Raw genomic sequence first — 19,123 nt, forward strand, 5'->3', positions numbered from 1 at the left:
TTGTTACCTCTGTTTCTTTTTTATGTTTCTTTTTGCCTTCTTTTGGGTTATTTATGCTTCCATCTTGATATATTTATGTTGTTTTTTAAGTTTATTTTGTATATATTTATGAGTGGTTCCTCTGTGTATTGTAATATACATATGTGTCTTAACACAGTGGTATCAACATTTTACCACTTCTAATGAAGTGTTTACCTTACTGCTGTTTAAATTCCTTTATGTTCTCTGCTTTTAAATATTATTGTATTAAGTATCAGATAGCATTATAATTTTTTTGATAATATGATCTGTAAAATTCATGGGAGATAGTTTATTTTATGTACTTATATTTGTGTTCTTTCAGTGATATTTTTCTTTTTTGATGCTCTGAGATTACACTTTCCTTACTGTTTTCCCCAACAGTTTAATAAGCCACACTTGAGTTTTTCTCCAAGGTAAGGTTAAACCTCATAGTTTCTGGAACCATTATACCTATTTAAAATTTTTTCTTATATACTCTGTATTCTCTCATTTGAAATCTTTAAAAACTACATGCATTCTGTATCTCATGCTCGGAATATAATATATGACTATGGAGACTTGCATCATTTAAATAATTTTGATATACTTAAAAATTTTCTTTTTTTTCAAGGCAGAGTCTCACTCTCTCTCCCAGGCTGGAGTGCAGTGGTATGATCTCAGCTTGTTGCAATCTCTGGCTTGTTGCAATTTCTGCCTTCCAGGTTCAAGTGATTCTTCTGCCTCAGTCTCCCAATTAGCTGGGATTATAGGCGAGTACCATCACGCCTGGCTAATTTTTGTATTTTTAGTAGAGACAGGGTTTCACCGTCTTAGTCAGGCTGCTCTCGAAATCCTGACTGCATGTGATCTGCCTGTCTTGGCCTCCGAAAGTGTCGAGATTATAGGAGTGAGCCACTGCACCCAGTCAATTTTGATATACTCTTATCTCACTGTGTACATTTCTTCATTTCTTTAACCGTTCTATAATGTTACTCATTCTAATAGTGTTTTACAGGGATATAAATACTATCATTCATTTCATTTTATCATTTTTTAATCATTTTTTTGTTTGAGGAATTTATTTTAGCCATTCTTTAAGGGAATGTGTGCTATCAGCAAATTAGTTTATCTCTCTATGGGAATTTATTCCTTCTTTGTGTCTGGAGAATAGTTTCACTGGTCATAAAATAAATAGTTGACTGTTCTTTCCTTTTAGCACCTGAAAAATATTACACCATGTTTTTTCTGGCCTCCATGGTTTCAGATGAAAACTCTGCCGTTCAAACTGCTTTCCCTGTACAAAATGTACTGTATCTGGCTGTTTTAAAGATATTTCGTCTTTATTTTTCAGAAGTTTGATTATCATGTCCTTGAATTGGATTTCTTTTTTTTTTTTTTTTTTTATCATAGTTGAGATTTGCTCAGATTTTTGCATCTGTATGCATATGGCCTTTGCCAACACTGGGACCCTTTCAGTCATTTATTCAAGCAGTGTTCAGCCTCAGTCTCTTTTCTCCTTTTGAGAATCTAGTGATAGGAGTTGGATCTTTTGCTATTTGTCTCTCAGGTTCCTGAAGCACTCTTGACTTTTTACGATCAGTTTTCTCTCTTTTGTTCAGATTGTATAAAACTCTGTTGATCACTGAGTCTGCCCTTTGTCATCTTCACTGTCCTATCAAGTTCATTTGGTGAGATTTTTCCTACTAGTTATTGTACTTCTCAGTTCTTTTATTTCAGTTTAGTTATTATTATAATAATATATCGCCTGTTATATATTCCAGACTTCCAGTTTTTTCATTTGTTTTAAGGAATTTGTAATTGCTTGTTGAAGTATTTTAAAATCACTTTTAAAGTTTTTGTATTCCTTATATTCAATGCATCTTTATTTCTTCTCTTTTTAAAAAATTATTCTTCATTAAGGTATTTTTATGATGGCTGCTTTAAAATTGTTGTTTGATAATTGCAGCATCTACGTCACCTTGGCGTTGGTGTCAGTTGATTGCTTGTTTTTTTCATTCAAGCTGTGATTTTTCTGGGTCTTCATATAAGGAGTGATTTTTAAAAATTGTATTATGAACAGTTTGGTTATTATGCTAGGAGGCTTTGGGTCCTATTTAAATCTTGATTTTAGCAGGCCAGGCAGTCATCACTTTTAGGTTTAATTTAAATAATCTTTAGCTCTTGGCCTTTGGTTGATTGCAGTTCCAGTAGAAGTTGAATTTTAAGAGCTTCTGTGGTGCTGTTTTCATCTGTTTGGTGTCCGGTGCTGCCTGAGTTCTTGTGGGTTCCTTCTGGTGCTACCTGAGGGGGATTGAGGAGCTTCCGGAGTCCAGGCTTTCTGGTGTCTCTAGGAGAAGGGAATCTATGGGGATGACAAATGCTTCCTAGGCAGACTTTTTTTTTTTTTTTTTTTTTTGCATGTGTTTGTACTGCTTAGGAAAAAGGATTTTCTTGTCCATAAAAACCAAGAGGCTTCCTAAGCTAGGCCACAGAATGTGATGTGATTCCTCTTTGCTGGTGCCAAATGATGACCCTCAGTAGGAGAGCATAATCTCAGGCCCAGCAGAGAAGGCAAGCTTGCTGTGGCCTTTAGTGTACTTGGGATTTCTGATCAATCTGTCAATACTGCTAGACTCACCTAACATTGTTGTTGGGACTCCCATTTGGACTGGGGAAAAAAATAAGCCTGTGTGGGTTACCTTCTGTTGATAGATTGGATGTTGGGAAATGCCAGGCCTGGTTTACCTTCTTCTATGGAGTTAGAGGTCATGAAAAAGCTGACTGTTGTATTCTTACAGTCCTGGAGTCCCTAATCAGTCTATCTTCCCCTTTCCATATTTCAGTGTTCTTTTTTAACTGCTTCTTGCATGATTTCCTGGGTTTATATTTTTATTTAGTGAGGAGGAACAAAGAGAAACAAGTTAATGCCGTGTTGTCTACTATGCACTATATGTATCTGACTTCTGGGAACTGCTCTGTGACGTAGAAATAGTTGCCTTCCTGCAGCTGCCTGCCATATAAGACACTTTTCTTCAGTAATTGGTGTTACAGCTGTCAAACTGTTTTGAAAATTCTAAAAGGGGATTTTTATTATTATCTTATAGTCTAGTAAAAACTAAAATCATACTGTTGGGAAGATGATATTTCATGTATTTTTCCAGTGACCACACTTTCCTTTTCATTCTCCTCAACAGTTTAATAAGCCACACTTGAGTTTTTCTCTTAACGTAAGGTTAAACTTCATAGTTTCTGGAACCATTATACCTATTTAAGAAATTTGCTTATGTTCTATATATTCCATCATTTCAGATCTTTAAAAACTACATGAAATCTGTGTCTCATGCCTTGGGATATAATGTATAAATATAGAGATTGGCATCATTTAAATAATGTAGATATACTCTATCTCATTATGTACATTTGCCCCTTCTTTAGCCATTCCATACTGCTAATTCTTTCTGATAGTGTTTTATAGGAATTTCAATACTATCATTGATTTCATTGCTGAAAATGAGGAAAAATAATAGGTGCATAGATCTGTGGTCTTTGTCTTTTTTTTTTTTTTTTTTTTTTTTTTTTTTTTTTTTTGAGACGGAGTTTTGCTCTTGTTGCCCAGGGTGGAGTGCAATGGCGTGATCTCGGCTCACCGCAACCTCCGCCTCCTGGGTTCAGGCAATTCTCCTGCCTCAGCCTCCTGAGTAGCTGGGATTACAGGCACGCGCCACCATGCCCAGCTAATTTTTTTGGTGTATTTTTAGTAGAGACGGGGTTTCACCACGTTGACCAGGATGGTCTCAATCTCTTGACCTAGTGATCCACCCGCCTTGGCCTCCCAAAGTGCTGGGATTACAGGCTTGAGCCACCGCACCCGGCCCTGGTCTTTGTCATTTTTTAACAATATACTACTTTCTCCCCAAAGGGACTTATTTATTTTTAAGACCTCCATTTGTTCTAAATAGAAGTCTCATTCTTTAACATATTCTCTATCATTTTTCCTTTGATATTTACTCCAAAATTTCCTTCTAGGCCACACAATTCTTACTAGTTCTCCCAAGTAGAGAAAATGGTTATTGTCATTATGTAAGGAAAATGGTTAATTTTCTCTCAACTATGAAAGTAATATTACTGCATTTAGGGACTACATGGTATTACGTGCTTTCCATCATATACAATGATAAAAATGATCTATTATTGCATCAGAATGAAATCCTTTTGGATGGCTTTTTTTTTTGGTGTTGATGAATCTTGTTTTTATTTGTATGATTCCATCTTTTTTCTCCTTTGTAATCAAGGACATGTTTTTGAGGTGACTGTCAGGGAGAAGGGTAGAATTAGAATATGACACCTAATCCTGTGAGATTTCAACACAGACATTAGCCTCAAAGCACTGTTGAATTGAGCTATCTATCTCTCTGATACTGTCACTAATGATAGTATGCAGAATTTTTGTCAACTAAATTAGGTTTGTTTTTTTTTTTGGCCTTGCATAAAAGGTTATTTCAGTTTCTGAGTATAAACTCAATATTTTGTTATAACTATTCACTGAGGAATACATGGTCATGAAAGGCATATTCATTACATAAAGATGAATGACTTATTCATAGAAAACTTATTTTGTAGGCCACTCTTATTTTTAGACAAACCTTATGGCCCAAAGTTATTTCCCATCCTTATTTTTCATATAAGTAAACATACCTCCTCTATTTTTAATGTTTATCTCCTTCCTTTTTTTTTTTCCTTTTGAGGTGGGGTTTCACTCTTGTTACCCAGGCTGGAGTGCAATGGTGCGATCTCGGCTCACCGCAACCTCTGTCTCCTGGGTTCAAGCAATTCTCCTGCCTCAGCCTCCCGAGTAGCTGGGATTACAGGCACGCGGCACCATGCCCAGCTAATTTTTGTATTTTTAGTAGATACAGGGTTTCACCATGTTGACCAGGATGGTCTCGATCTCTTGACCTCGTGATCCACCTGCCTCGGCCTCCCAAAGTGCTGGGATTACAGACGTGAGCCACTGTGCCCGGCCTATCTCCTTCCATTTTTCTAGCCAGTAATCATCCTAGATGTGAAGAATTATCTTACCTTTTGACCAGAGGAGGCAGCAGATGTCATAGCTAAGTACGGGGCTTTGTGGTCAGAATGTATCCAAACTCTACAACTTAGTGGCTTAGCTTTGTGAACTGGGCAAGTAAATTAAATTTGGCATATCTCAGAACAAATTAGCAAGATGATAGTCTATTTTTTCAGATTTTCAAGATTTAAAATTGATTTAATTATCATTTTGTTTTATCTGATCTGATGTGGAGTCCCACCCTATGGGCCTTATCCAAAAATATGCATTCTTTCTTCCTTGTTCGTTTTTGATGAAATTCACATAGCATAAAATTCACCATTTTAAATGCATAATATCATTGAAATCAGTATATTCATAAGGTTATACAGCCATCATCATTATCGGATTCTAAAACATTTTCATTATCCAAAAAAAGAAACCTTATTCCCATTAGCATGCATTCACTATTTCCTGCTTCCCACTAATACACTTTCTGTCTCTATGGATTTGCCTTTTCTTAATATTTCGTGTAATAGAATCATCTTTCACTTAATATGTTAAAAGTTTCATCCATATCGTAGCAGTATTTTTTTTTCTGAATAATATTCTGTTTAATGGATATGCCTGTTTGGATCATCCATTTATCAGTTCATGGATATTTGGATGGTTTTCACATTTTGGCTTTATGATAATATGAACATTCATGTATAGATTTTTGTGCAAACATATGTTTCAAATCTCTCAGTTACGTACCTGAAAGAGTAGTTACCAGATAACAAGGTAACTCTGCGTTTCTACATTTATTTAACTTTTTGAGGAACTGCCAAAATGTATTTCAAAGTGCTTATACTATTTTACACACCCCCAGCGGTGTGAGAGTTTCAATTTCGGTCTACATCCTTGCTACCTAACACTTATCATGATTTTTTACTTTTTGTATTTGATAATAGCCATCTTTGTGGGTGTGAAGTGGTATCTCATATCTCACTGGGGTTTAATTTGGATTTCTGTAGCCATGGATGATGATGAGCATCTTTTCACAGGCCTATTGGCCATTTGAGTATCTTCTTTAGGGAAATGTTTATTAAAGCCCTTTGTCCATTTTTAAAAAATTGGGATATTTACCATTTTAACGATGAGATTAAGAGTTTCTAAAAATTCTTGATATTAGGCTCTGATCAAGTAAATCATTTGTAGATATTGCATTCTGTGGATTGTATTTTTACTTTGTTGATGTTGTTATTTGAAGCACAGTGTGTCTTAATTTTCTGCAGGTCAATAGAAAGTAAAATTAGATTATTTTTACTTTAGTTTCTTGTGCTTTAGGTGTTATACATAAGAAAATATTGCCTAAGTCAGGTCATGAAGATTTACTTCTAAGAGTGTTTAGGTTTTAGCTCTTATATTTAGGTCTATTATCCATTTGAATTAAACTTTTTTTACATAGTGTGAGATGGGGTCCAATTTCTTTTTGGTGTTGATAGCTAGTTTTCTTAGAACCATTTGTTGAATACTTATTTTGCTATTAAATTATCTCAGCATCCTTGCCAAAAACCAATTGTCCGTCAAGGTATAAGTTTATTTTTGGATGCTCGGTTCCACTCTAGTGACCTATATGCTTATATTTATGTCAGTACTGTAGTTTTGCAGTTCATTTCAAAATAAATTTTCATGATTTTGGGGGTATTCTAGATGCTTTTCATTTCAAAATACATTTTGTAAGATCTACTTGTCAATTTCTGCCAAAAGCTAGCTGGAACTTGGAAAGGGATTACATTGAAGCTGATAATAATTTGGGGAGTATTGCCATTTTAACAATATTTGGTTTTCCAATCCGTGAACCTAGGCTGTCTTTCCACTTATTTAGATTTTTTAAAAAATTTCTTTCAATGATGTTATGTAGTTTTCAGTGCACAAGTCTTGAACTTCTTTTGTTAAATTCATTCTAAGTAGCTTGTTGATGCTATTTTAAATAGAATTTTTTTAAATTTTAATTTTCAATTGTTTATTGCTAGTATACAGACATAAAATTGATTTTTATATATTGATTTTATATCCTACAACCTTGCCGAACTCATTTATTAGCTTTAACTTTGTAAGTGAATTCCTTAGGATTTTCTATAAATAATATCATGTCATCTTCATGTAGTCATAGTTTTACTTGTTTCTAATCTAGATGTCTTTTATTTGTTCTTTATTATTTAATTTTCCCTGGCTAGAACCTCTAGTAGAATGTTAATAGATGCCGTGTGAGTGGACAATTCTTGTTTTGTCCCTGATTTTAGAAGGAAACTTGAAGTCTTCCACCCTTAAATATAATGTTATTCATGGGATATTGTAGATGTCCTTTATCAAGTGAAGGAGATTCTTATCTATTTTTAGTTTGCTGATTTTTTTTTTAATCGTGAAAGGATTGTGGATTTTTGGCATATTTTTCTATATTAAAATAATACGTGTCTTTTTGTCCTTTTTAAATATGACATGTTGCACCAATGATTTTCATATATTGAATCAACCTTGTGTTCCTGGGATAAATCTAACTTTGTCATGGTATATGACGAAGTTATATTGTTTGTTGCTCAATTGGTTGCTAATATTGAGAAATTTTACATCTATATTTGTAAGGGAAAGTAGCATAAGGGAAAGTGTATGTGTGTATGTGTATGCGGTTTCTTTGTCTGGTTTTGGTATCATACAAAAGTATCCTCACAGAATGAGTTGGGAAGTACTCCCTCCTTTTCTGTTTGGAAGAGTTTGCAAGAGATTGGTATTAATCTTTAAAAGTTTGGTAGAATCCATCAGTGACATTGATTCTGGACTCTTCATTGTGAGTTATTATTGTTATTGCTAATTTAATCTTTTTACTTATTACAAGTCTATTCAGATTTTCTATTGCTTCTTGAGTCAGTTTCAGTAGTATGCATCTAGGAATTTCTCTATCTCATCTAGATTATTTAATTTGTTGGCATTATTTAATATGGTCTGGTTCTGTGTACCCACCCCTAATTGTAATCCCCACATGTTGGGGATGAGGCCTGATGGGAGGTGATTGAATCATGGGGCCAGACTTCCCCTTTGCTGTTCTGGAGACAGTGAATGCTCATGAGATCTGGCTGTTTGAAATTGTGTGACACTTACCCCTTCTCTGGACCTCTCTTTCTTGCTCCACCATAGTAAGATGTTCTTGCTTCCCTTCCCCTTCTGCCATGATTGTAAGTTTCTGGAGGCCTCCCAATCATGCTTCCTGTTAAGCCTGTGAACTGTGAGTCAGTTAAACTTATTTTCTTCGTAAATTACGCCGTCTCAGGTTGTTCTTTTATGGCAGCGTAAAAATGAAACAGTGCAGAAAATTGGTACACGTGGGACACTGCTATAAAGATAATCTGAAAATGTGGAAGTGACTTTGGAACTGGAAAACAGGCAGAAATTGGAACAGTTTGGAGGGCTCAGAAGAAGAGAGGAAAGATGAGGGAAAGTTTGGAACTTCCTAGAAAATTGTTGAATGGTTTTGACCAAGATGCTGATAGTGATACAGACAATGAAGTCCAGGCTGAGGTGGTCTCCGATAGACAGGAGGAACTTATTGGAAACTGGAGCAAAGGTCAACCTTTTTATGCTTCACCAAAGACACTGGTGGCATTGTGCCCCTGATCTAGGAATCTGTGGAACTTTAAACTTGAAAGAGATATAGGGCATCCGGTAGAAGAAATTTATAAGTAGCAAAGCATTCAAGATATAGCATGGCTGTTCCTAATGGGATACAGTCATATGCATTCACAAAGAGATGTTCTGAAATTGGAACATCTGTTTAAAAAAGAAGCAGAACATAAAAGTTTGGAAAATTTGCAGCCTATGTGGTAGAAAAGAAACACCCATTTTCCAGGTAGAAATTCAAGCCAGCTGCAAAAATTTCCGTAAGTAAAGAGAAGTTGAATAATGATGGCCAAGACAGTGGGAAAAGTGTCTCCAGGGCATGTCAGAGACCTTCACAGAAGCTCCCAGGGCCAGCGGCTCTGTACAGTTGGGACGTGGTGCCCTATGCCCCAGCTGCTCCAGCTCCAACTGTGGCTAAAAGGGGCCAAGGTACAGCTCAGGCTGTGGCTTTGGAGGATGTGAGCCCCAAGCCTTGGCTGCTTCCATGTGGTGTTGGGCCTGCGATGTGCACAGAGTTTGGGAACTTCTGCCTAGATTTCAGAGGATGTTTTGAATTGCCTAGATGTCCAAGAAGTCGTCTGCTGCAGAGGCAGGGCCCTCCTGGAACCCTCATGGAACCTCATGGAGAACCTCTACTGGGGCAGTGCAGAGGGGAAATACGGGGATGGAGCCTCCATACAGAGTCCCCACTGAGGTATTGCCTAGTGTAGCTGTGAGAAAAGAGTCACTATCCTCTAGACCCCAGAATGGTAGATCCACTACCATTGCCAGCTAAGAAAGCAGCCATAGGGGCTGTACCATTACCATCCACTCAATGCCAGCTAAGAAAGCAGCCATAGGGGCTGTACCCTGCAAAGCCACAGAGGGAGAGCTGCCCACTACCGTGAGAGTCCACCCCCTCCATCAGCATGCCCTGGATGTGAGACATGGATTCAAAGTAGATTATTTTAGAGTTTTAAGATTTAATGATTGGTTTGCTGGGTTTCAGAATTGCATGGGGCCTATAGGCCCTTTGTTTTGGCCAATTTCTCCTATTTGGAATGGGAACATTTACCCAATGCCTGTACCCCTATTGAATCTTGGAAGTAATGAACTTGTGTTTGATTTTACAGCCTCATAGGCAGAAGGAACTTGCCTTGTCTCAGATAAGATTTTGAACTATCGACTTTTCGATTAATGCTGAAATGAGTTAAGACTTTGCGGGGGCTGTTGGGAAGGCATGATAGTGTTTTGAAATGTGAAAAGGGCATGAGATTTGGGATGTGCCGGGGCAGAATGATTTGGTTTGGCTCAGTGTCCCCACCCAAATCTCATCTGGAATTGTAATCTCCATGTATCAGGGGAGGGGTCTGGTGGGAGGTGCTTTAATCAGGGGACTGACTTACCTTTATTAGTTAACTCTGTTAATTGCTTATTTGCTGTGCAGAAGCTCTTTAGTTTAGATCTCAGTTGTCAATTTTTGCTTATGTTAAAGCAACATAGCCCAAAGAGTTAGTGGAAAATACCGTTTTCACAATGATAAAACCTTCCTTGAATAACTCAATTCTGTGATAGTTATCTTTCCTAAGTGTCCCCACAGTATGATATACTTCTTCTATTATGATAGCTGTTTATTGGTTAGTATCCCTTGCTAGACTGTAAGCTCAATGATGTCTGGTGCTGCTGCTGCGAATTGTATTTTACTTATAATTCCCAGTGTCTGCTTCAGTGTTTTGTGCATAGCACATACTTGACGAAAATAATTAAGTTGAAGAGCAGAAGAAATAAATTTCAAATAATTTTGTAAGTATCTCCAAATAATTCAAGGTGCCTAAAGTAGGACAGGCACTTCCTTCTGCCCTCCACCCTCTGAAAGATTCCATTGCGTGTGATTCCCCTTTATGTGTCCATGCATTCCAATCATTTAGCTTCCACGTATAAGTGAGAATATGCAATATTTGGTTTTCTGTTCCTATGTTACTTTGCTAAGGATACAGGCCTCCATATCCATCCATGTCTCTGAAAAGGACATGATCTTGTTCTTTTTTTATGGTTGCATAGTATTCCATGGTGTATATGTACCACATTTTGTTTATCTAGTCTCTCATTGATGGGCATTTAAGTTGATTCCATGTCTTTACTATTATGAATAGCACTGCAGTGAACATGCATTTGCATGTGTCTTCATAATAGAATGATTTTTATTCCTTGGCATATATACCTAGTAATGGGATTGCTGGATACACTGGTATTTCTGTCTTTAGGTCTTTGAGGAATTGCCACAGTGTCTTCCGCAATTGCTGAACTATTTTTCTCTCCTACCAACAGTGTATAAGCATTCCTTTTTGTCCACAACCTTTCCAGCATCTGTTGTTTCTTGACTTTTTAATAATAGACACTTTCACTCATGCATGGTGGTATCTCATTATGGTTTTGATTTGCGTTTCTCTAATGAGAAGTGATGTTGAGCTTTTTTCATCTACTTGTTGGCTACACATATGTCTTCTTTTGAGAAGTGTTTATTCAAGTCTGTGTCCATGTCCTTTGCCACTTTTTTTATGGGGATTTTTTTCTAAATTTGTTCCTTGTATATGCTGGACATTAGACTTTTGTCTAATGCATAATTTGCTGAATATTTCCCTATTCTGTAGGTTGTCTGTTTACGCTGTATCTTATTTTGCTGTGCAGAAGCTCTTTAGTTTAGATCTCATTGGTCAATTTTTGCTTATGTTGCAATTGTTTTTGGTGTCTATCGTGAAGTCTTTGCCTGTGCCTGTGTCCTAAACTTATTGGCTATGTTGCCTTTCAAGATTTTTATAGTTTTGCGTTTACATTTTAATATCTAACCCATCTTAATTTTTGCATATTATTAGTCCATTCTCACACTACTGTAAAGATACTACCCAAGACTGGATAATTTATAAACAAAAGAGGTTTAATTGACTCACAGTTTTGCATGGCTGGGAGGCCTCAGAAAACTTACAATCATGGTAGAAGGTGAAGGGGAAGCAAGTAGTTTCTTCACGAGGTGGCAGGAGAGAGAGAGAAAACACAGGGGAAACTGCCGGACATTAAACAAGATCTCATGAGAGTTCTCTTGCTATCATGAGAACATCATGAAGGAAACTGCCCTCAGGATCCAATCATCTTCTACAAGGTCCCTCACTCGACGTATGGGAATTACAGTTTGTATTACAACTTGAGATGAGATTTGGAAAGAGACATGGGCAAATCATATGATTTTGTCGCTGCCCCCTTCCAAATCTCATGTCCTTTTCTCATTTCAAAACCAAGTATGCTTCCCAACACTTTCTCTTGGCTATTCACATCAACTCTTCATTACTTACAGAAAATTCTGCAGCCAGCTTGAATTCATCCACAGAAAATGGGTTTTTCTTTTCTCCCACATGGTCAGGCTGCAAATTGTCCAAACCTTTATGCACTGCTTCTTTTTTAAATATAACTTCCAATTTCAGAGCATCTCTTTGTAAACGCATATACAGAACACTTTCAGAATAAGCCAGGTCACAGCTTAAATGCTTCACTGCTTAGAAATTTCTACCACCAGATACTCTAAATCATCTCTTTCAAGTTCAGAGTGCCACAGATCTCTAGGGCAGGGGCAAATCTGCTAGTCTTTTTGCTAAAGCATGTGATGCGTGATCTTTTCTTCAGTTCTTAATACGTTCTTCATCTCTGTCTGAGACCACCTCTGCCTGGTCTTCATTGTCCTTATCACTATCAGCAGTTTGGTCAAAACCATTCAACAAGTCTCTAGAAAGTTCCAAACTTTCCCACATTTTCCTGTCATTTTTTGAGCCATCCAAACTGTTCCAATCTCTGTCTGTTTCCCAGTTCCAAAGTCACTTCCACATTTTCACATTATCTTTATAGCAGTACCCCACTGTGCTGGTACCGATTATCTGTATTACTCCATACTCACAATGCTGTAAAGATACTACCTGAGATTGGGTAATTCATAAACAAAAGAGGTTTAGTTGACTCACAGTTTCACATGGCTGGTGAGGCGTCAGAAAGCTTATATTCGTGGCAGAAGGTGAAGCAGAAGGAAGCATTTTCTTAAGTTGGCAGGAAAGAGAGAGAACACTGGGGAAACTTATCAAACACCCAGCTCTCATAAGAACTCCCTCAGTATTATCAGAACATCATGGGAGAAACTTCCTCCAGGATCCAACCACCTTGTACTGGGTTCTTCCCTTGACACCCAGGAATGACAATTCAGATTACAATTTGAGATGAGATTTGGGTGGGGACATAGCCAAATCATATCAAAGATTTAAATAAGTGGTCTAGTTTTAGTCTTCTGCATAGGGCTAGCCAGTTATCACAGCACCATTTATTGAATATGGAATCCTTTCTCCATTGCTTGTTTTTTCAGGTTTGTCAAAGATCCGATAGTTGTAGATGTGCAGTCTCATTTCTGGGATCTCTATTCCATTGGTCTATGTGTTTGTTCTTGTACCAGTACCATGCTGTTTTAGTTATTGTAGCTCTGCAGTACAGTCTGAAGTTGGGTAGCCTGCTGCCTTGGGCTCCTTTTTGGTCTCATTTGACTACTAAAATAGATTTTTCTTGTTCTGTGAAGAATGTCAATGGTAGTCTAATGAGAATAACATTGAATCTATAGATTGTTTTGGGAAGTATGACCATTTTAATGATATTGATTCTTTCTATCCATGAGCATGGAATGTTTTTCCATTTGTCTGTGTCATTGCTAATTTCTTTGAGCAGTGGTTTATAGTTCTCCCTTAAAGATATTTTACCTCCCTAGTTAGCTGAATCCTAGATATTGTATTCTTTTTTTGTGGAAATTGTGAATGGGAAGTTGTGATTTGGCTCTCAGCTTGACTATTGGTGTTTGGAAATGCTATTTTTGCACATTGATTTTGTATCCTGAGACTTCGCTGAAGTTGCTTAACAGCATAAGAAGCTTTGAGGCTGAGATGATGGGATTCTCTAGATACAGGATAATGTCATCTGCAAACAGGGATAATTTGATGTATTAGTTTGTTCTGATACTGCAATAAAGAACTACCTGAGACTAGGTAATTTATGGAGAAAAGAGGTTGAATCAGTTCATGGTTCTGTGGGTTGTACAGGCTTCTACTACTGGGGAGGCCTCAGAAAATTTACAATCATGGCAGAAGGTGATGGGGAAGCAAGCACATATTCACGTGGTGGGCAGGAGAAGGGGGTGCTATAAACTTTTCTTTTGGAGGTGATGGATATTGGTTATCAACTTGATTGTTGGAATAGTATCCTTGGTGTATGCGTATGTCCAAACTCATCAAAGTGTATATTAAATACATGTACTCTCTTTCTTTCTTTCTTTCTTTCTTTCTTTCTTTCTTTCTTTCTTTCTTTCTTTCTTGTACTTTAGGTTCTGGGGTACACATGCAGATCATGCAGGGTTGTTCATAGGTACTTATATGGCAAGGTGGTTTGCTGCCTCCATCCCTTCATCACCTATATCTGGCATTTCCCCTCATGTTATCACTCCTTAACCTCCTTACCCCCTGCTGTCCCTCCCCTATTCCCCTGCAACAGACCCTAGTGTGTGATGCTCCCCTCCCTGTGTCCATGTATTCCCATTGTTCAACACCCACCTATGAGTGTGAACATGTGGTGTTTGATTTTCTGTTCTTGTGTCAGTTTGCTGAGAATGATGGTTTCTAGATTCATCCATGTCCCTACAAAGGACACAAATTCATTGTTTTTTATGGCTGCATAGTATTCCAAGTAGCACTAGGGTGATGGTGTTAAACAATTAGAAATTCCTCCATGATCTAATCACTGCACACTAGGCCCCTCTTCCAAAACTACGGATCATAATTTGACCTGAGATTTTGGCAGGACACAAAGTGAAATTATATCATTTGACTTCCTCTCTTCCTATTTGACTGCCCTTTATTTCTTTCTTTGCCTAATTTTTCTGGCTAGAACATTCATTACTATGTTGAATAGGAGTGGTGAGAGAGAGAATCTTGTCTTGTGCTGGTTTTTAAGGGGAATGCTTCCAGCTTTTGCCCATTCAGTATGATGGTTATTGGGTTGCCATAAGTAGCTCTTGTCATTTTGAGGTGTGTTCCTTCAACATTTATTTTATTAGGTATTGAAGTTTATTAAGTTTTTGACATGAAGGGATGTACAAAAAAGTGCTGGTAGCATTCCTACTGAAATTATTTAAAAAAATTTTTAAAAGAAAAGGATATTGAATTTTATCAAAAGCTTTTTCTATGGGAAATAAATTCAGTATTCCTTCATGTTAAAACTTAAGTGATTATCTATTGAGATAACAATGTGATTTTTTTTTCCATTGGTTCTGTTTATGTGATGAATCACATTTATTGATCTGTGGATGTTGAACCAGCCTTGCATCCCAGGGATGAAGCCTAATTGGTTTTGGTGGTTAAGCTTTTTGATGTGCTGCTGGATTTGGCTTGCCAGTATTTTGCTGAGGATTTTTCCATCAATGTTCATCAAGGATATTGGCTTGAAGTTTTCTTCTTTTGTTCTCTCTTTGCTAGGTTTTGGTATCAGGATGATGCTGGCCTCATAGAATGACTTAGGGAGGAGTCCCTCTTTTTCAGTTTTTTGGAATAGTTTCAGTAGGAATAGTACCAGTTCTTCTTTGTACATCTGGTAGAATTCAGCTGCAAATCCATGTGGTCTTCAGCTTTTTGTAGTTGGTAGAATATTTATTACTGCCTCAATTTCTGAACTTGTTATGGGCTGTTCAGGGATTGAATGTTTTCCTGTTTCAGTCTTGAGAGGATGTATATGTTCAGGAAGTTATCCATTTCTTCTAGATACTATCCTGCTTATTGTTTGATTCTGTTTATTTGAACTGTCTCTCTTTTCTTCTTTGTTAGTCTAGCTAGTGGTCTCTTTATTAATTAAAAAAAAAACCAGCTCCTGGATTTATTGATCTTTTGAGTGATTTTTTCCTGTCTCTATCTCTTTCAGTTCAGCTCTGATTTTGGTTATTTCTTGTCTTCTGATACTTTTGGATTTGTTTGCATTTTGTTCTCTAGTTTTATTAGTTGTGATGTTAGTTTGTTAACTTAAGATCTTTCTAACTTTTAGATGTGGGCATTTGGTGCTATTGATTTCCCTCTTAACACTGTCTTAGCTATGTAAAGAGATTCTGGCACATTGTGTCTTTGTTCTTTTTAGTTTAAAAGAACTTACTCATTTCTGCCTTAATTTCATTATTAACCCCAAATAATTCAGGAGTGGGTAGTTCAATTTCCATGTAAATGTATGGTTTTGAGTGCATTTCTTAGTCTTGAGTTCTAATTTGATTATGCTGTTGTCTGAGAGACTGTTATGATTTCAGTTCATTGCTGAGGATTGTTTTATGTCTGCTTATGTGATCAATTTTGGAATAAATGGCATGTGGCAATGAGAAGAATGTATGTTCTGTTGTCTTTGGGTGAAGAGCTCTATCAGGTCCATTTGATCTAGTGCTGTTTAGGTCCTGAATATCTTTATTAATTTTCTGTCTTGATAATCTGTTTAATGTTGTCAGTGTTGTTAAAGTCTCCCACTATATTGCATAGGAATCTACGTCTCTTTGAAATTCTTTAAGAACTTTATAAATCTGGGTGCTCCTGTGTTTGGTTCATATCTGTTTAGGATTGCTCTTCTTGTTGAATTGAATGCTTTACCTTCTGTGTCTTTTTGATCTTAGTTGGTTTAAAGTCTAGTCTCTTTTGTCAGAAAATAGGATTGCAATCTATGCTTTTTTTTTCTTTTGAGATGGCATCTCGTTCTGTCACCCATGCTGGAGTGCAGTGATGCAATCTGAGATCACTGCAACCTCCACCTCCCAGGCTCAAGCAATTACCATGTCTCAGCTTCCTGAGTAGCTGAGATTCCAAGCACATGCCATCATGCCTGGCTAATTTTTTGTATTTTTTGTAGAGACACAGTTTCACCATGTTGGCCTGGTTGGTCTTGAACTTTTGACCTCAAGCTATCTCCCTGTCTCTGCCTCCCAAAGTGTGGCATTACAGGGGTAAGCCACTGTTACCAGCCACCCCTGCTTTTATTCTGTTTTCCATTTGGTTGGTAGATTTTCCTTCATCCCTTCATTTTGAACCTATGTGTGTCATTGCATATGAGATGGGTCTTGACTCCTTATCCATCTTGTCACTCTGTGTGTTTTAATTGGGGCATTTTGCCCATTTACATTTAAGGTTAGTATGGATATGTGTGGATTTGATCTTGTCATCATGATGTTAGCTGGTTATTTTGCCAACTTGTTTATGTGGTTGCTTTATAGTGTCACTGGTCTGTGTACTTCAGTGTGGTCTTATAGTCCTTTTCATATTTAGTGCTTTGGGAGCTCTTGTAAGGCAGGTGTAGTGATAATGAATTCCTTTAGCATTTGCTTGTCTGAAAAATAACTTATTTTTCCTTTGTTTATGAAGCTTAGGTAAGATATGAAATTTTGGGTTGGAATTTCTTTTCTCTAAGAGTGTTGAATATTGGCCCTCAATCTCTTCTGGCTTATGAGGTTTGTTCTGAGAGCTCTGCTGTTAGTCTGATGGGCTTCCCTTTGTAGGTGATCTGGCCTTTCTCTCTAGCTGCCCTTAAATGTTTTTCTTTCATTTTGATCTTGGAGAATCTGATGATTATATGTATTGGGGATGATCTTCTCATGGAGCTCTTACTGAGATTCTCTGCATTTCCTGAATTTGAATGTTGGCCAGTCTTGCTAGGCTGGGGAAGTTCTCATGGATGATATCCTAAAATATGTTTTCCAGATTGGTTCTATTCTCCCATCTCTTTCAGGTACACCAGTCATTCATAGATTTGGTCTTTACATAATCCCATATTTTTTGGAGATGCTATTAGTCCCTTTTTATTCTTCTTTGTGTATTCTTGTCTGCCTGTGTTACAGTCTTCAAGCTCTGAGATTATTTTCTCCACTTAGTCTATTCTGTTACTAATACTTGTGATTGCATTATGAAATTCTTACAGTATGTTTTTCAGCTCTCTCTGAGATTTATTACATTCTTCTCTATACTGGCTATTTTGTCTCAGCCCCTGCAATGTTTTGTCATGATTTTTTGCTCCCTTGCATTGAGTTACAACATGTTTCTTTCATTCAGTGAAGTTTGTTTTTATTCATATTTTGACTCAGCCTCAGCCCAGTTCTGAACTCTTGCTGGAGAGGTGATGTGGTCATTTGGAGGAAAGAAGACCCTGTGGCATTTTGAGTTTTCAGGGTTCTTACGCTGATTCTTTCTAATTTTTGTGGGCTTATCTACCTTTCCTCTTTGATGTTGCTGACTTATTTATTTTTTTAACAGTCGGGTCACTCTTCCGTAGGGCCAATGTAGTTTTCTTGGGGTCTACTCAAATCCCTAGTTGCCTCAGATTTTCCAGTTATTGGAGGTATAATCAGTGAAGGCTGTGAAACAGCGAAGATTGCAGCCTGCCCCTCCTTTAGGAGCTCCATCCCAGAGAGATACAGACCTGTTGCAGTCTGAATGTACCTGTAAGAGTTGGCTGGAAGCCCTAGTTGAGAGGTCCCACCCTGTGAGGGGTAATAGGATTGGGGACCCACTTAAAGAAGGAGCCAGGCCACATTTTGGTAAAGCAGTTGTGCTGTGCTTGGGGATCCTTTCTGCCCCTGGTTGGTTTGGACTCTCCAAAGCCCATAGGCTAGAATGGCTGAGTTCTCCAAACTGCAGAGATGGTGGCCCACCCCTCCTCCTGTGTACTTTGTCTCAGGGAGAATTCAAATGTTTTTTGGCTGAAGAACACCAGCAGGGGTGGCGTGAGGTACCAGTTCAGAGGTTCCACCCAGTGAGGAGGAATGTTACTGGCCATTCACTTGAAGCAGTCTGATCACACTTTCATAGTGCGCTGTGGTGTGCTGGGGTGTCACTTCTGCCCTGGTCAGCTTGGGCTCTATTTTTAAATTTTTTTTTTTATTTGTTGCCCAGGTTGGAGTGCAGTGGTGTAATCATGGGTCACTGTAATCTTGACTTCCTGGGCTCAAGAGATCCTTCAGCCTCAGCCCCTTGAGTATCTGGGATTACTGGTAGAAGCCATGATGCCTGGCTGTTTTTTTGCATTTTTTTGTAAAAATGGGGTTTTGCATGTTATCCAGGCTGGTCTCAAACACCTGTGCTCAAGCAATCCACCTGCAATGCCTTAAATTTGTATTTCTTCCTGGAGAGTTTGTATAGTGTCTTGTCCCACCAAAAGAATGTGTGAACCTGGGGATATTAAAGTTGTAGAACTATACAGGTCAGCTTTTTTGCATATCTGGCAAGCCCAAACTCCTTTCGTTTTCCTAGTTTGTTCCCTTCGTGTTCAAATTTAACTCGTGAATGCACTAATATACTTTAAGTACCAATTCTTTATCTCCTGACATTTAAGCCATATCAATGTACCCATAAC

The sequence above is a fragment of the Saimiri boliviensis genome, chromosome 8, assembly GCF_048565385.1.
Source record: "Saimiri boliviensis isolate mSaiBol1 chromosome 8, mSaiBol1.pri, whole genome shotgun sequence".
Taxonomy (NCBI): Eukaryota; Metazoa; Chordata; class Mammalia; order Primates; family Cebidae; genus Saimiri; species Saimiri boliviensis.